This window comes from Eucalyptus grandis, chromosome 7 (assembly GCF_016545825.1).
Source record: "Eucalyptus grandis isolate ANBG69807.140 chromosome 7, ASM1654582v1, whole genome shotgun sequence".
Taxonomy (NCBI): Eukaryota; Viridiplantae; Streptophyta; class Magnoliopsida; order Myrtales; family Myrtaceae; genus Eucalyptus; species Eucalyptus grandis.
In genome coordinates this window covers 20,753,575-20,773,235 of record NC_052618.1, presented here as the reverse complement: position 1 = coordinate 20,773,235, position 19,661 = coordinate 20,753,575, and the positions used below count along the sequence as shown (strand labels likewise).

The window sequence follows — 19,661 nt, the reverse complement described above, 5'->3', positions numbered from 1 at the left end:
GGAGAGAGAAAAGTGGGGAGAAATCGTGCAGAGGGGGAGAGAGAAAAGAGAGGAGAGAGAAAAGGGAGAGAGGAGAGAGAAATGTGGGCGGAAATTTGCCTGACAGTGTGGGCTCACGCTGGACATGTAACGCAATTTGAGGTGTCTTCTTATTTGTCACACGTAGCATTAAACGTACCAAATATTTTCTCTAGCAACACTGTCGTATATATGTAAATATATATTTTCGAAAAAAAATAAAATTGAGATTGAAATCCTTTGCGGGGTATATATATGTTTATATATATATATTCAAAATGCGCTGGCAAGACCCCCGCTGACCCCAAAGCCGCCGCATATTCCGCTATTAAACCACCGGTGGAGTCTAGAAAAAAAATTCCGTTCATCCTCATCTTCACCTTCACCTTCATTTCTTAAATAAGACATTCCAAAAATCAAACCAAAAAGTCTGCCCCCCAACTTCAATTCACATCATCCTTTGCTTTCCTAATTTCGCGGATCTTCAATTTTTCAAAGTCATGTTATTTACGAAATCATTGACGTTCCTTGCCCTAAAGTCTATCGTTTGACAAAGCTGCTTCTTTTTTTTTCTTTTTTAAGTCAGCGTGATGTGGATATGTTTGTGGAATCGAAGCGATGTGATGAGTAGAAGAATACACCCACAATAACATTGAACGCCTCTTGAATCAATAGTCTAATCCGAGCAAGGAAAAGTTATACTATCTTGCATGATGTTGCTACTCCAGCATACAGGTATCGGCTTATGTTTTGAGCATTTGTCGTCTTGTGTAAAAATATTTTTTGATTTCTAGTGCGGAGATAGGACTATGGTGATAGGCCGCTATACATACGGGATGAATTCGAGATACCGTGAATCTCTAATCAGTTTGTGTTTCGAACATTTACCATGTTGTATAAAAATACTTTTTGATTTCTAGGGCATCGATAGGACTGTGGTGATAGGCCACTACATATACATGGGTGTGCTGAGTAATAATCGTTCGAATTTAATATTGAATAGTTGACTCGAAGATCTCATGATGATATTCGAAAGAGTAGATATTTCTATCTAAAAAAAGAAAAAGCTAATAGTTGTCATAAATAAATCGCACTGCAATAATGGAGCATCCGCACGTTGAGGAATTTTCCCTTCTTTTTTTCTATTTTTCTATTGCAATTGGCGACCTTGGATGCTTGCTTGGCAATGATAGTCTCGTGTTCTCTTTGCATTTGCCCACCTATAAAGAATAATTGAAGTCCAAGCTTTCAAGCATGCTCAACCAGTCAACCCTCCAATCCATATTAAAAAGGCTAAAACTTCAGCATTTCAAATCACTTCAGATCTTACACACTTACACATAACCAAATCCCCCTCAATATTCACACATACCCGACGCCATGGGCAGTCTAGAACCAGAGCCCCGCCTTCCGCCACCGCCACCGTTGCCAACTCGAAAAAGCCGGCCGCCCCGAACGATGTGGACGACGCCGAGGATGACCTCTCCCCCATCGAGGAAGTCCGCCTCACCGTGACCAACACCGACGACCCGACCCTGCCTGTGTGGACCTTCCGGATGTGGTTCCTCGGGGTGCTCTCGTGTGCCCTTCTCTCTTTCCTCAACCAGTTCTTCGCGTACCGGACCGAGCCCCTCGTCATAACCCAGATCACCGTGCAAGTGGCGACCCTCCCCATCGGGCGGTTCATGGCGGCAGTGCTCCCCACAGCCAAGTTCCGGATCCCCGGGCTCGGCCCGAGGACGTTCTCGCTCAACCCGGGGCCATTCAACATGAAGGAGCATGTACTCATCTCCATCTTCGCCAATGCCGGAAGCGCGTTCGGGTCGGGCTCGGCCTACGCGGTGAGCATCGTCAACATAATCAAGGCCTTCTATGTCCGGAGCATCTCCTTCTTCGCCGGCTGGCTTCTCATAATCACTACCCAGGTAAATTCCCTATAGTTGAAGGACTTGGCCTTTTTTAATAAAGGGTTTTGATAGGTCTCTCTGTCTTTTTTTAATATTTATCCAATGGGGGTCTCTTTTTTTGCTTTTCATGAATAGGTCCTTTATTTTTATTTTATTAACTTTTGATTCTTACAAAGTAACCCCTTTTCTAAGAATTGCCAGCAAGTTAATTGACTTGTAGTAAGTTGCCCACGGGACTCTATCATTGGAAAAATTTCAACAATAATTATTCTATGCAGTTAGCTTTAAAGAGGGAGCAAGCGAAAGGAATATTATAATATGTATTACGCCATCGACATGTAATTAATTTATTTATTACGCATTTCTTCAGTATATTTCATGAGTAAAAAGAGATGAATTTGCTAGTGGTGGGCATGAGGAATGAGTGGGTCTCATCTTATATTTGGATGGATGAGAAGAGCCGAGATTCAGGTCACATTCTAACCGCCAGCTGGTGCGGAACACTAGGGACAATACAGGCCTATATTCTAAGCCTCAGAAAGGCATAAAATATATAGGAAACCAAACTTACCATACACCATAAAAATCCAAAAGTATCAAGAGATGGTCCTAACATATGAATTCTCATTAGCATAAAATATTCTCATTTGCGCCTTGCTCCAAAAAAAGCCGTATCAAGTGTTGTATTTTTCGCACGATACTTATTTTGATGCCATAATTTTTTGGTCTATCACTTGGGTGCCGCGACTATTCAATAGATCAATCGAATAGCATAACTTTTGAAAGGTTTCGTCAACAGGTGATAAGAATTCTAATGCCTACGTCGGATTTCCGAACGATGGAAATTGGTGGCATTATTTGAGTGAATGTTTTCTAATAGTTACAGTACCTGAGTGATCGATAAAAAAAATATGACACCAAAGCAAGCACGATAGAAAACTTTTGATACTTGTAATGTTCTACTATTTACTTTGTACTATTTACCGCTCATTTCATATCGAGATTCAGGTTTTGCCACTTTAGAGTTGAAGAAACTTAATGTAATGCGAGAACCCAAAAAAAATTGTATGTTTTCTCCGATATAAATCTCACTTACAAATTATAGGGAATTTCCGAATTAGAGAATAAAAAGTGCATGGAATGAGTTTTTTCCCCACCTATTTTGGCAAAGAAAAATACTGATGATGAGAGGAAAAGAGGGGTGCAGGTGCTGGGATACGGATGGGCGGGGCTGCTGAGGAAGTACGTGGTGGAGCCTGCTCACATGTGGTGGCCAAGCACTCTCGTTCAAGTCTCCCTCTTCCGGTTAGTAATTCATCATTTATTTTTACTTTATTTTATTTTCGAGGAAATTGCACAAAATCACCCTTTCTCCAAGAGACAATTAATAATGTTTGCTACTCGAAATTAAGAAATTCTCTCAACCATCACTTGATTCTTCACTTTAAATTATGATGAAAAGTATGAATTGGGTCAATTACCTTCTCTAAACTAAATGGATCCATGTCACACCAACATTAATTCTAATAATTAATCTACTAAGAAGATCTATCACAACAATGGTAAACGTCATATGCACATTTGAACAGGGGTAGAAATCTCTTTGTAGTATGAAATTTACTTCGTATGGAGGGGTTGCGAGAGAAACACAATGTGGAATGTGCAAATCTTTGTTTTGAAAGCTACGTAGAGGCTTTTGATAATTCCATTATGTCATTTAATAAAATTGTATAATATTTTTTAATAAATTTACCTCTTTTTTCTCTTGCGCCCTATTCATAAATATTATAAAAAAAAGGAATAAAAGCTAAGTCATAGGAATCCATAAGCGATTAATTGGACCTTTGTCTTGGCATTAGCTGTCCAATTGTCTTTGAACATATCTTATGCGTGCATTTGCCCCTTGTTGTTTTCCACATGTGTAAGCTGAAACGAAGGATGGAATTGAATAGAATTACAAGGTACGGGCACGCGGACTGTCGGCATGTCGGGTTGAGCAGCCCTGGGCCTTTCTTTTTTTTTAAAAAAAAAAAATTATCTTTTAGATGTTATTTTAATAATAAGTTATTTGGCAGCCAATATATATGAAGCCCATGGTTAAAGACCACTTAGAGCGGAAAGAAAGAAGAAAAGCCATCGGACTATAATGAATAGTACCATAGATCGTAGTAAACAAAAGAACATATGGAGTGCAAAAACTTAGCACACAATGATATTTAAGTATCAAAAGCATTACGAAAGTGAAACTTAACTGTCGCTATTTTTTTTAAAAAGAATAGGACAATTAAGTGCCAAATCCGATAAAAATGGCTGGAATTTCATATGGCAATTTTCTAATAATATAATTTGCCTACATGGCATGCTGTAGAGTTGAGTTAGCAACGAAGAACCAAAATGACATCATTTTGTCTTCTTCTTCTTCTTTTTTGAATTTTAATATAAATATTAACTAAATTAAACTATTTATATTAAGTTAAAAATTAAAAATTAAAAAGGAGGAGGAGGCAGAAGGCTAGCTCGATGACCTCAACCAACCCTTTCCCTATTGCTGCCACCTACAATGTCTATCTTTTAAAAAAAATAATTTAGTTTTAATTTCAATTTAATTAATATTTATATAAAATATTTAGCCATTTCAAAGAAACGACATTGTTTTTGCATTTATCTGGTTACATCGGTATTTAAGTGTCATTTTTTAACTTTTGACACTTAAGATTCTCGACTAAGTTTGGCACTTCGGATATTCTTTTATTGATCATAGTAGAATATAAATAAGTAGGGTTAGAGGGTCATCCCGGTTCGATCTGACCTAACCCAATTCGGCGTCATGATCCAAGCCACTCTTGTAATAAGAAAATACAACTCGGTATGACACGAGATCTATTGTTACTTTAGGCTTTTATTTTAAATAATCATAATTATTTTAGGTCTTTCTGAGGGTATTTTAGGTCTTATTTGGAATTTTTTCTACATATGATATGTTTAATGATGGTTTATTGAGTATAATAAGAAGAGTCGTCCACGCGTGAGTATCGGGAAATCCCTTGGCTGCTCTATTACGGCGACTCGCGTGATCCACGGATTGCGAACGATGTGACCAAATTCGTTCAAAGTCAATCCACGATCTGACACCCAAGAACGTGGGTGGTCCCCAATCGAGTGTAGATTCCGCCGAAGATTCATCCCTCCGGTCTCATTCCCAACATTAAAGCATTCACATCCCAACTACCTCTTTAGGCGCTTTCGAGATCTCAAGGATAATTGCTGAATTTGTCCAAAATCAATTATGTGGAATGCTAGTTTAATTACAGGCTTTTTCTAATATTGCCGATACGGTCCTAAAATCTTTGCGCAGAACTCCAATGTAGCCCTCTTACCTAATTGCGGTTGGAATTTGTCAACGTGGTGCTGTCATCGCTAATCATTCTATGTGACATGTTGACGTGGACAACTTCACTCGAGACGTCATCCGATCACCAAATTTCTGATGGCAATTGGAGAGAGAACTATGTTGGAGTTTCGTGTGGAAATTCAGAATTATATTGACAAAATTGAAAAATTTGTGATTGAATTAATATCCACACAATAAATTTAAGACCGAACTAATGATTTCCCCTTGAAGACTTTTTTCTGAATTGACATCCTCTTATAATACATGAACATATAAAGAAGGTTTATATCCTTAGCTAGCTTTATTTATGATTTGACTTCATTCCTGAATTTTGCAGCTTCTTCACTTTTCTTCATTCTGATGCCAATTAATTATTCCTTTACTAATTGATAATTCTCTTTTGAATTCGTTCCATCTGGAACCATAAACGAATTCAAGATTTCTAGATAACCCTGTCATGTAAATCGCCAGACAGAAAACGACGCATCGACGTCTCAGTATTGGAAATTTTGCAGCGTGTCTTTCTGACTTTTTTCTTATGTGAACATGGTCGCATGCATTGACTAATGCGTTTTGCTCCGCTGAAGTTTCTATCATACCAGCTGCAATTCTTTACTTCAGCGAGGAAATTAAGGAGCGTTTCGCTTTCGAAACGCGACTTAAACAGGACTCTGATGCTGGAAGCTTGTCGCCAAAACTTTATCGGGCTACCTTAGGAGGTAGTTAGGCCTAGAGGGTATCTAACCCCTGATCAATGTCAGCAACACGAACTTTCCCATAACGAAAGCGGTAGACAAGATTTTGAGTTAGACAAGTACAATGTAGATCCGATGAGTAAGCTTAAGCTGATTGACGGCAATTGGGAACAACAAGACAGAGCGAGAGAGTCAAAACACTGTTCATAGGTACAAAGAACAATGTCCATTGTCGAAGCTTTCGGTTCTGCAGGGAAAAAATGACTACACTCCAAGAGACGTTGGGACATAATGGGCTTATGAAGTTATAATTCGATTCTGAAGTTTCTTGAGTATCTAATATGATGAAAGTTCATTAACTGTCAAGTGTTTGATGGCATACCATAATGAAATGTGTTGTCATTATGATAATTGACACTTTTGGAGGATGCATTTGCTGCTGATAAGTTCAATCAGCAATAATAATCATGTTCATCTGATTGTTTGTCATCTGAAATCCGTATGCAATATGAATTTTGCAGGGCCTTGCATGAGAAAGATGATCAACGCATGTCGCGGGCAAAATTCTTCGTAATAGCCTTGACATGCAGCTTCTCGTGGTACGTTGTCCCGGGCTACCTCTTCCCGACGCTCACAAGCATATCCTGGGTTTGCTGGATCTTCTCAAGTCAGTCACAGCTCAGCAGATCGGGTCTGGGATGAAAGGGCTCGGGCTCGGAGCAACGACCCTCGATTGACCGTGGTCGCGTCCTTCTTATTCAGCCCTCTCATATGCCCGTTCTTTGCCATAATGAACATCTTCGTGGGATATGCATTGGTGGTGTATGTTGCCATCCCGTTAGCGTATTGGGGATTCAATTGGTATGGCGCAGATAGATTTCCCATCTTCTCATCACACTTATTCACGAAACAAGGCCAGACGTACAACATCACGGCCATCGTGAACAGCAACTTCGAGCTGGATGTGGCGAAGTACGAGGAGCAGGACGATTTATAAGGAGCATGTTCTTCGCTCTCACATACGGGTTTGGTTTTGCCACGATTGCTTCCACACTGTCCCATGTCGGCTTCTTCTATGGAAGGTACTAATTACAACTTGATCTAATTAAATCCCTGGATATTAGCTTTTGTCCCCTGATATGGATGAAATAGATTCTGAAATGTTGCTTTCTCGGACAATGGGGACAGTGAAATATACACGCGATATCGTGCCTCATACAAGGGGAAGGAAGACGTCCACACGAGATTGATGAGAAGATACGAGGACATACCTTCGTGGTGGTTTTATTTGTTACTCGCTCTAACTGTCGCGGTGTCTCTGGCACTCTGCATATTCTTGAACAAACAGGTCCAATTGCCTTGGTGGGGACTTCTGTTTGCCAGCGCCCTCGCATTTATCTTCACTCTTCCAATCAGTATAATCACTGCCACGACGAATCAGGTCATATGTGCTAACAAAAAACGAACTCGTCTTATGTTTTGCATCATTAGTACCTTGTAGTGTTGACACCGATTCTTGACATGACCTCGGTTTACAGACGCCGGGATTGAACATTATTACAGAATATATCATGGGGTTGATATATCCGGGTCATCCGATAGCAAATGTGTGCTTCAAGACCTATGGCTACATGAGCATGGCCCAGGCTGTGTCCTTCCTCAATGACTTCAAGCTTGGACATTACATGAAGATCCCTCCAAGATCCATGTTCTTAGTTCAGGTACATTCTGTTGCTTCCTATGACTAAAAATCTTAGATGCTGGAAGTATTTTGGCTGGTTGTTGAAATGCAAAACCCGCCATGGTTGATGCAGTTCATCGGCACGATCATTGCCGGGACCATCAACATGGCCGTGGCATGGTGGCTGCTCAACTCCATCACCAACATATGCCAGGATCAGCTCCTGCCGCCGGACAGCCCCTGGACGTGCCCGGGTGACAGGGTATTCTTCGACGCCTCTGTGATATGGGGCTTGGTGGGGCCCAAGCGCATCTTCGGAGTCCAAGGGAACTACCCGGCCATGAACTGGTTCTTCCTCGGCGGCGCAGTGGGCCCATTCCTAGTCTGGTTGCTGCACAAGGCATTCCCGGACAAATCCTGGATCCCGCTGATTAACCTCCCGGTGCTCCTTGGGGCGACGGGTAACATGCCACCCGCCACACCATTGAACTACAATGCGTGGGTACTCGTGGGTACAATATTCAATTTCTTTATCTTCCGTTACCGGAAGAAGTGGTGGCAGAGGTACAACTACGTGCTCTCTGCGGCAATGGACGCGGGAGTGGCGTTCATGGGTGTGCTTTTGTACTTTTGTCTAGGAATGGAGAACAGAGGACTGAATTGGTGGGGAACGGGTGGCGAGCATTGTGACTTGGCGAGTTGTCCGACCGCCAAAGGGATATTTGCGGATGGATGTCCAATGAAATAATGTGAATTCATTAGAAAAGTACACAACGACTACAACTGGAAAAGTTTTAAGCTAATGGAGTCTGATTACAGGAAATGTAGATGCTTGATGTACTTCGTTTTCCTCTCACGTTACCAAAATTGTGGATTTATTCGTTTGCATTAGTCATTGGATTATGATAAATGGTTTCAGTAAAGTACTTCGCTTGGAGATACAGAGAAGAGGGTCACGATTGATTAAAGCTGAAGTAATCAAGCTGTCATCAGCAGCCATGGTCACGTTCTCTATTTGCAATGATCCTATTCCTCGACTTGGGGCTTCTACGGATTTTTGCACGGCTTATAAGACTCATTCATGCTTATAAGGAACTTTCATTGATCAATTCAATGTCCGAGGCCAGTTCTGAGATGTGCCTATGTAACCGGAACAACATAATGTCAATATAGTACCAAGCTTCAAATTTCGAAAAATGTGTAAAGTAGAATGAAATTGACAACTCCCTGATGAAGAATGATGGCAAAGTAGTAGTTGCTCACTAACATCTCCAATGGTTTTACTGCTTACATAAGGCCCAGCAATTGATTCTTCGTCTTTCAAAGAGATTGCTCAACAAAGTGGAGGTCTAATCATACAAAACAAACTCTAATGTATATGCGGTCCTCGAAATTCAAAAGTAAATGTCTTAAGAAAGTAGCCAAAATTGTACACCTTATAGGACGGGTCAAAGAAGTTCCTAACCTACTTCAGTCGTTTCCCATTCAAAATGCAACAAGCATTGATAATGGAAAAATGGCACATCACAACATTTGATTAATCATACCTTGGATATATATCTCTCTTACATGATCACTTGGAGGTTGAGTTTGAATTTTCGAACAAGCAAACTTGTCGGGTCACGAATCTGTAGGAAAGATAACCACAAGGTATTGACGCCACGTACTAAACTTGAAGCACAAACAAATCCTGGCAACACCCAAAAAGATTGTACGTGATATCCACTGCCATCGTATAATTCTTTTTAATTAGTATCTTATTCTGAACAAGTATGTGAGTGATAGTTTCTATCTTACTCAAGCAGACTGGGACGTATCCTCGGAATTTGCGCAACAACTTTAGTAGTTGATGGAGAGATTGGCGGTTCAATCATTTAGGAATAAACACGAGCAGATGGAGGGCAGATCCAATAAAAAGGAATAAATTCAGTCAATTTCAATGCAAAAATCACAAAAAAGAAGAAGAAGAATACTAGAAATGTCAACTCATAAATATGCTCAATCAGGTGGTGGGAAGATTCAATAAGAGAACAAATTCAGTCAACCCCAAGGCAAAATTCACAAAAGGAATGGGTTTCCCCTGCTACGAATATACACAAACAGGTGGTGGGTAGATTCAAAAGCTGAATCCATCGACAAGAACATAACCCTAATCACTTTAATCAGCTTTGAACAATCAATAACATGCCCCCCATCAAGCTTATTCAAGCGTACGCAGGAATCATCCACTTTATCCAAGCGAGTAAAGTGGAAGCTGTCGTCAAATGCAGTCCTTAGAGACAGTGAGGAAAGGACAGAAAAGAGAGATGTTAGATGTACAAACTTTTTGGTAACTCTCTCAGAGAACTATAAACCAGGTCATTTACAAGCTTTTATTTGCTTTTCTTGCCTGCCTTTAATTTACCAACAATTATATGAAATCATCTACTTTGATTTGAATGTTATTTTTCTTGGTAGTTTGTTTATAAAAGAAATGAAAAGGTGCCTTGTCCCACATCGAAAAGATGTGAGTGCGCACGTGGACGAGATTTGGTACTAACCCACGATCATTATTTTTATTTATTGAAAATTCGGATTTATTTTTATAAAAATCTTATTAAAATAGTGCGATTATTCACAAAAAGTTATGATTTTATTTATTTTTTATTTATTTAATTCCGAATTTATTATGTCTTTTCAATGTACCCTTTGAGGTGTACTTGTTCATTTTGCAACATTTCCCAAAAGGTTGCGTTTGTTCTTTTTTGTAATATTTTGAAGAGTTGCCTCTATTAAAAGGACATACATAAGTACGTTTATTTTGAGAGAAAAAAAAAACTTCTTCCATTTTTTTTTTGCTTTCTTTGAAAAAACTACAGCCATTGTTTCTAATTATTTTCCATGAAAGACCCTAGAGAAATACTAGAATTGCTATCTAGTATTCTTATTTGAGACTTTGTTGTATCTTAGAGGAAATTTGCCAATGATCATTAACAATATTGTGGGGCAAATAAATCTTTAAAAAAAAAAAATGATATCACGTCTCAAAGTCGACAGTTAGTCTAAAGATCCGATTTTATTGTTCTACCCAATTTAAAGCCATATTTTCCCAACAATTTTTCTCAATTAACTTATCAATTAGCATTGGGTTGCCAGCTTTCTTTTGGGTTGCTCATAAAAAATATTTGTCTTTTAAGTTTATCGATTTTTCTGTTGAGTTACGATTTTAATTTGTCCGGCTTGTCAACTTCTTAATTTTACCGGCTCCTTTCAGAAATCACTAATCTCTATTGGAGAAATTACCAACTTTCTCTAATTAAATTGCCAACTATTTGCCGTTACAAACCTTTATTTGGTTAATTGAAAAAATTTATTTGATTTATGAAAATATCAAATTCTCTTATCTAAGAACTGGAAAAAAAAAAAGGTTCTTTCAACTTTTACAGATTTTTTATTGATGACTTAAATTTACCAACTATTATAGACTTATCAACCTTCATTTATGTGATTCACAAAATTTTCTCCATTGAACTCAGATTTGACATGCTTTCCAACATTAATCAGTTTTTTTTTGTTTTTTGTTTAAGTTAACCGACTTTTATGTTTTTACTGGTTTGTTATTGACTTTTCTATTAACTTGCAACTTTTACTTGCCTTACAGACTTCATTCAACGTATGACTCTTTTTTTCTTTAATTACCAAACTCAATCTGAATGATTAATAACTTTTCTCTTATCAAATCATTGATTAGTTTAGCTCTACCAACACTTACTTGTAGTTACCAACATCAATTACTAAGATATTTCAAGGATACTTTTAAGAAGATATATATATATATATATATATATATATATATATATATATATATTTTACATAGAATCACTTTCATGTGTTACTCAATAACCAGAGAAAATATAGCATATATACAACTTGGATGCCACTTCATTTTTTCATAAACCACTTAGAGAGCGACATGTGTTGCTTTCAAGTCCACTTAGTTGAAGACCTCTGCATAGTGCCCTCTTTTTTTTTTTTCTCTCTCTCTCCTCTTATTACTCACTCCCTCTTGACTTTCTCTCTCCAACTCCGTTTGCAATTTCTCATCTCCTCCATGGACACCAAAATCAGAGGATGTTGAAGTGCCTCCCAACAACTCATCCAAATTGGCGTCACTGACATGTTCTTCGTCCTTAGCTGCGAGCTTGATCCCAATGCTCGTGGCCGCCATGGCCACAGAGCTTGACCTCGAGCCTAGAGTTTGCGGGAGCCATGGCAGCTTGAGTTTTGAGTACATAGACATTCTCTCTCTTTTTTTTTTTTTTTCTACTATCGCGACCCTACCTCGGGTGCACCACCTAAGGTTTGGCTAATGGACTGTTAAGTCTAGACTTAGCTTGAGCTTTCCCAAGTTCATACCAATTCGCGATTTAGGTTCAAGTTTTTAGCATGTAAATGAATTTTATCTAGGAGTCTCTACTAATCAGTTTATGATAGGTCGATTAGACACCTAAGTAAAATAATGGGAGAATTATTTTATTTCTACGAACTAGAGACTTTGGGTATGGGAACTTGGTTACACTAAACTTCTCTAATGCCTTTTCAGTTCCATTTCTTTTTATTTTCAAAAATGTATTGCAAACAGCTTGAATTGATTTTAAATCTATTTCCCTAACATATGAGGTGATCATGTGGGTACGCAAACCACCAATTTAACATCCAAATAATGTAATGAATAAATTATGGGACTTACTTCATAGCAACGAAAGCATCTATGATAGCTTTGCCATTTGTTCCTTCTCAGTATACTGTTCATTGGAAGCTCTCTATCATGCGACTCGGCTACTGTTCCTACAGTTTTGGTGCGGCTCGGATTCTAGGAGTTTTGACTAATGGTTGGGGCTGGATTTTGGAGGCTAGGCTCGCTTGACTACCCTTCTCTTCCTCTCCAAAGCGATTGGCTTGGTACGCTCTATTCGTTCTGCTATGGCCTACTCGTGCTAGGGTTTGTGGTTTCTTTGTGGGTTTTTTTTACTGCACCTATGGTCTCCTGTCTGCAGCGTTGCTTGGCTAGTTAAGTGAGGCCCTTAAGGATACTAGTGGTGAAGGTGGACGAAGCCCCACCATCCTCCCTCAAGCCCCTCTATCTTCAGTGGGTATTGGACAGTCAGGCTCTGTTATGGTAGGCCCTGTTGCTTCGTTGGAAGGCTATAGGGGTACTCTCAAGGCCCCTTAAGGTGCTGATGGTCCACGCGGTCATAGTTGAGGCAAGTCCTCCTCCAAATGCCCCTAGCCCAGTGGCCAATAAGCAAGGGACTTAAAGCCTCCTACTCACTCCTGGGTCAACGTTGCTAGAGCAGCTGCTAAGGGGTATGATTTAATGTTTATTCCCCCAACCGTAGTAGACGATAAGTTGGTTGTCAAGCTTTTTTAGGAAGTTCTTGAGGCCATTGACCCGAAATGGCATGAGTGCCTGGTCGGTTACTATGTCGGGAAGAAACTCCTATTTAAGCTCACAGAGACAGCCCTAACCTGGGGACCAAAGCTGGTTGAAGTCATGGAAAACGATCAGGGATTCTATTTATTCCATATCATTGGCCGTGATTTTCGCAGGAAGATTCTTAAGGATGGACCGCTAATGGTGTCTAGGGTTCCTCTCATCCTACAACAATTACAGCCCCCGTTGGAATTGAAAATAGACAATTAATCCTCTATCCCAGTTTGGATTAGATTGAAGAACTTCCTCTATGATTTGGTCGGCGCTAGGGATAAGTGCTATTGTGAGTGCTGTTGGGAAATCTCTTTATGTTGATCAACGCATTGAACAAATGAAAATGATCTCCTATGCTAGAGTGTGTGTGGAGATCTCTGCAAAGTAGTCTCGGCATTCTTTAGTTGATGTAGTTCTCAATGGGGTATCTCGATCTGTGGCTATTGAATATGAGTGGAGACTAGTGTCGTGCCCGAAATGTGGCACCTTTGGCCACAAGTGTGAGACTCCTCCATCTCTATCTAGTCTTGTGTTAGAAGTCTAGTAAGCCCCGACCAGTGATGTTTCTGATGCTCCCGGTTACGCCCTACTCCATATGAGGTTGTTTGCCCGAAGTCCCCGAGTTAGGGTGGAAACAGGTAGAGGGCAAGAAGAATAAGTAAAGCTTGTCTCGAAGGAGGGAGTGTCGTCTCTTCCGATCATTCCTAGTGAAGCAAGCTAGATTATGAAGTTAAATAATACCAATCTGGAGATTGGTATGCCTTCCACATCAAACCGTAAGGCTCTGAGGGGACATAAAGGTTAGTGAAAACCTAGTGATGCCCTCACCATCTCACCTACTGATTTTAGAGCTAAACTAGTGGATGTTAGCTCTACAACGTCGTCATCCAGCTTTGGGAATGAATCGGAAGGAGTGGTTAGCTTGATTAGCTTAGATGTGGCTGACCAGGTTCCCCCTCTCTCTCCAAAAGCTCCCCCTGTTAGTAGGAAGCCTGTGTCCAAGCATGATAAGGTTCCTAGTCCTTGCCCAGATCTACCCCTTGTTGATCCCCTTAGTTTGGTAGCGAGTCGGCATAGGCCGAATAGGTAGAGGTAACCCTGGTTTATTTGTATATTCCTATTATACATAGTAGGTTCCTTTTCTTTTGTATATACTCTTTATGTACATAGGTATTTGGAATATTATGGGGGTTTGTTGACCCCATTAGATAGGCTTAAGTCTGGAAACTTGTTTCCTCAAATAGTTTGTGCTTTGTTGGGTTGTTGGAGACTAAAGTCTCGGTGTATTCCCGTCCATTTCTTTGAAGCTATTAATGGGCTGGAACTGGAAGACAAACTATGAAAACTCCCTAAGAGGAAGAATTTTTGTTGGATGGGATCATTCCTTAGTCGGTTTGATGTCTCTTCGACCAATGCTCAGGGTAATTCATGGAAGACTGAAGTTTCTTGTGTCTGCTTGGATTGTCTGCATCTCGATTGTTTACGCGAGCACAACTTCCTTTCACGGTGGCTGCTTTGGGCGGACCTTATCCAAATGAATGCCTTCATGCAGGACTCGCCTTGGCTAGTGGTCGGGGATCTCAACGCCATTAAGGATTCGTATGATCGGATTGGTGGCTTGAACACTTGGATTTCTTATTTTGATGAGTTTAGCTAGTGTTTATCTCAGATTGACTTAGATGATCGAGATATGTTGGCTTTCGCTTCACATGGGCAACTTCTTTTGGCCTTAACTGGAAGTTAAGGAAGATTGATAGGGTCTTTGTGAAAAAAAAATGGTGTTAGGCTTTCTGCTTTTTAAAAGCCTCATTCCTCGCTCCCAGCATTTCTGATCATACCCCTATGGTTATCAGGGTCTTAGACCCTATGCATCAAAGGAAGCCTTTTAAGTTTTTCAACTTCTAAACAGAGTACCTGGCTTTTCATGCGATGGTACACTAGGTGTGGGAGGTCCTGTGGAGGGAGTTCCGATATACCGGCTAGTGTGCAAGCTCAAGGTCCTTAAAGGCCGCCTTAAGCAGCTCAACAGGGATTCCTTTTCTAACATCTGTGCCAGAACAACTAAGATGAGGAATGCTCTTCGGGTCACTCAAATTGGCCTCCAACAGGATCTGACCATCGACTCGCTTGCTGAGTTGGAGAAGTTTTAGCGGTGAACCTTCTCGGAGTTGCGCATCCAGTAAGAGTTTTTCTTTAGGCAAAAATCCAGAGTTAGGTGGCTTAAGGAAGGGGATCAGAATACCAAATTCTTTCATCACTCTGTCATTAAAAGGCAGCTAAGGAACATAATTCTTTCAATCAAGGATAGAGATGGTACCATAGTCACGGACCCCCCAAGGGTGCAACAACTCTTTGTTACCTACTTCCAAGATCTCTTGGTGCCGCGAACTCCGCCTTTGAGGCCTTCGGTGTAGGAAATTCAGTTGGTCGTTCAACACCCGCAGGATATGGAACAGGTTAGGTCTCTCTCTCACCCTGTGTCTGAGTTAGAGATATAAGATACCCTGTTTTCCTTAGCTCGAGGTAAAGCTCTAGGGCCGGATGGTTTCAATGTAGAATTCTTTAAACATAACTCTGGGAGGTGGTAGGTCCGTCGCTTCTTGCGGTTAAAGATTTCTTCATCTTTGGGAGACTTTTACGGGAGATAAACAATACCATCCTTTGTTTTGGTGCCGAAAGTTCTTAATGCATCTACGGTCTCAAACTATAGATCCATTGTTTGCTGCAATACAATATATAAGTGCATCACCAAGGTCCTGGCTAATAGGGTGGCTGCGGTTCTTCAGACTGTCATAAGTCCTCCACAGAATGCTTTTGTCAAAGGCCAGCGGATTAGGAATAACATTCTCCTGGCCCAATAACCTTTTAGTGGATTCCATCTAGACTCTTATTTGCCCAAGTGTGCCGTAAAAGTGGATTTTCAGAAGGCCTATGATACTGTTGATTGAGACTTCTTGGAGCTTGTTCTCGAGGCTTTTGGTTTTCCTATTCACTTGACCCAACTCATTATGGTTTATGTGTGCACGCCCAAATTTTCCGTCTACTTGAATAGGGAACTACCGAGATTCTTCCTAAGTGGTCGCGGTCTTCATCAAGGGGACCCCTTATCCCCTTATTTATTTACCTTGGTCATAGAAGTCTCCTCAAGGATTCTATACCTTCACACGAGACAGCCGAAGTTCAGATTCTTCTGGAGGTGCAAAGCTTCAGGGCTATCTCACTTGTTCTTTGTAGCTGATGTCTTCCTTTTTTGCGAAGCGGATATGGTGTCAATCTCTCTCCTCAAAGGAGGCCTTGATATCTTCTCAGTTTGGAGTGGACTAAGACCAAACATAGACAAGAGTGAGGTTTTCCTTACTGGTGGGACCTCCTTATCTTGGAACCAAATTGCTACCGCCCTGGGGTTTCCACGTAAGGAACTTGTTGGTCAGGTACCTGGGGGTTCCCATTATTATCAAGCGGCTCGGCAAGGCAGACTGTATCTTCCTCGTCAATCGCATAACTGCTAGAGTTCAATCTTGGGCCAAACACTTCCTTTCCTTCGCTGGTAGATTACAACTCATAAGGTCAGTTCTTCATGCCATACAAACCTTTTGGGCTAGTGTCCTTATTCTACCTAGAGCTATCTTAGACCGAATTAAGCAAATTCTAAGACAGTTTCTATGGAAAGGCCCGGCCTTAGTAGGGGTGGTGCGAAAGTGTTCTGGAAGGTTGTTTGTCTTCCGATAGAAGAGAGAGGACTTGGTATTCGAAGGCTGCACGATTGCAACATGGCAGCCATGCTCAAGCACATCTGGATCCTCTTTTATGACAAAGAGTCCTTGAGGTGCAAGTGGATCTATTTAAACTTCTTAAAAAGAAAGAACTTCTAAATAGCCAAATAGCCTTCCCGTTGCTTGTGGGCTTAGAAGAAGCTTCTACAACTTAGGATTGATTTTGGCATCATTTCCGTTGGACGATTGGGAACGGTCCGATCGGTGTCTCTTTGATTTGACCACTTTGGCACCCTGAGGCTCCCTAAACCTAATATTCTCTAACACTTTTATTTATGTTCTGGGCTTTCTAGACAGGCGTCAGTAGCGGACCTCTTTTCTGATTCTGGCCAGGCTCTCAAGGCTTGATGAGGTCATGGGAGCACCCCTTCCCTGTTCTCTCTCAATGCCTAGACCATTTCATATGGCTGTAAAACTCTTCAGACGTTTTTTCGGTGGCTTCTGCATGGGAGAACGTTAGATCGAAGAAGGATGTGGTTCCATGGTTCGCTTTTATTTGGAGCAACACAATCATATGGCGATATCAGTTCAACCTTTGGCTTATTGTTAAGAATCGACTTCATACCTAGGTCTTTTTACTTTCCTATGGTAGGAACGAGAGTGTGACTTGTGCCTTTTGTAACTCTAGGCCTGACTTAGTTGATCATTTATTTTTTGGATGTCGTATCACTGCCGGCCTTGCTTTGTTTTGGGCTTCGAGATGCAACTTCCCTTACTAGAACAGGTCGTGGGCGTACAATCTTCAATGGGCAATGAAGTTCCTCTTTGTAGAATTTCGTCAATGCTTTGCTAGGTTCTCCTTTGGAGCCCTTTGCCATGTGATCTGGAAGAAGAGGAATAACATCCTCTTTAGAGAGTAGATGATGGCGGTCCCGACCTTGAAGAACCACCTCATCAAAGTCGTCAAGGACAAGGCCTTGACTTTCAGAAATGTGGTGGACATTTCAAGAAATGGAAGGATTCAATGTTACTAGGGGTTGGACTCATCCATTTTTACTCCAGTGGTGTAGCCTTGACCTGGCTGCTTCTTCGTTGGTAGCGCTTGCGATGGGCTTCCTCGTTCCCATTTTGGCGTAGATTCAGCCGCTTTTAATGTTTACTCACCTGCTTCCCTAGGTGCTATTGGTTGTTGTTGCGCTTGGAAGGCGTAGTGAAGGTGGAGCCACTTCAATCCTCGAAGGTTGCTATCGTTGGTTGCCGCCGTTTTTCTTTGTCTGTTTCTCCTTCTTTGTCCTTCGTTTTGCTACCATTGGGTTTTTTTTTTCTTGCTGTTGTCTTGCTTGTTTTGGTGCCATTGGTTGGCTGTTCTTGCCGCTGTTTGGCCTTGGTTGCCACCGCGTTAGATGGTCCTTGTTGTTTCTTAGCTCATTGCCGTTGTGTAGGCTAGTCCTAGCCTTTGTTTGGCTATTCTGCTGCCTTTGTTTTGGCAACTGTTGTTTTTCTGTCGGTGCCCTTTCACTCATTTTGACTAGTGTGTCATTATGAGTGTAAGTTTGGGAGCCGATCCTTTTGTATAGTTTTGGTTAAAACTCAGTATATTCTTAATTTACCAAAAAAAAAAAAAAAATGAAAACATCTACGATGTTAGATTAGAATTCACATCAACAATCCTAAATATGATTTCTAATTAACACGCAATCACTGAATCTTTTTCAGGATTTTCTCTTGTTTAATGAAATATAATCTATGTGCAATGCAATTTAACCAAATGACCTAATTCTAATGACGGGCAGTTTCTAATTAAATGGACATAGTAGTAATCACTAAATGACATGCATTTCATGAACTTAATTCTATATGACATGCGCATGATATTTTTCTATTTTTTTTTATAAAATTTGTAATTAAAAATTACTAATAATAAAAATCTAACTAAAATGAGATATTGTCTATTTTATGTTAGGAAATAGACTAATATGAATCCTATCTTAACTTAGAAATTTATCTCGACATGCAATTTAACTCAAAGATATTATCTAACCTAAATACCATCTAAGCAGACATTTTAGTATAATTAGAAAAATATCTAACTATTCTATCATGCAATTCTATCTAGGAAATCAATTTTAATCTACATGATATGCAAATGCAAGCAATTAAAAGATAAGCACCAAATTATTCATGACCATCAAAGATATTATCTATTGTTCGAATTCGGAAATGATATCTAATCAAACTTGATTATTTCGCTAATAAAATCGATAAATTGATCTTAAGCCTTAAAGATCAAGATATTAATTTTATTCTCGTGTGATTAATTATTCCATCTAAAGCCTTATAGATGAAATAAAAAATTGCTGTGCGGTTGCGAATTGGGCAATAAATCATAATTGGGAATATGCCGATAATTCAAATATGCACGTAAGATATTGAAAAGATGCATTAGGCAATAAAATATCTAAATCAAATTTAGATAAGATAATTACCTAATTTCGCAAATAATGTTACCAAATTTGAACCAAACGAAATTTGCTCAACGGGTGATGGCAGTGCGTGGTAGTGCTTGGCTAGATGCGAGGACGGGCAGCCGTGGGCGGTGGGACATTGTCGTTCGGAGCTTTGGCGAGGGGCAACAAGTGCGGACCACTAGTGGGTAGAGGAAGACACGACAGCAAAGGGGCAGTGCTCGCTTGGGCTGGCGGAGAAGCAGTGGTGCTCGAAGACCGGCTGGGGATGGCCTGGAGGGGCGGTGCTGCAGCAGAGCGCGAAGAGGATAGGGAGGTCGGCAA

The 19,661-nt window shown here is 40.4% G+C and overlaps 1 pseudogene; it reads left to right on the top strand.

Moving 5' to 3' along the window:
- Window positions 1-1,809: 1,809 nt before the first annotated feature.
- LOC120295358 lies at window positions 1,810-8,633 on the top strand (annotated as a pseudogene).
- The last annotated feature ends 11,028 nt before the right edge of the window (window positions 8,634-19,661 follow it).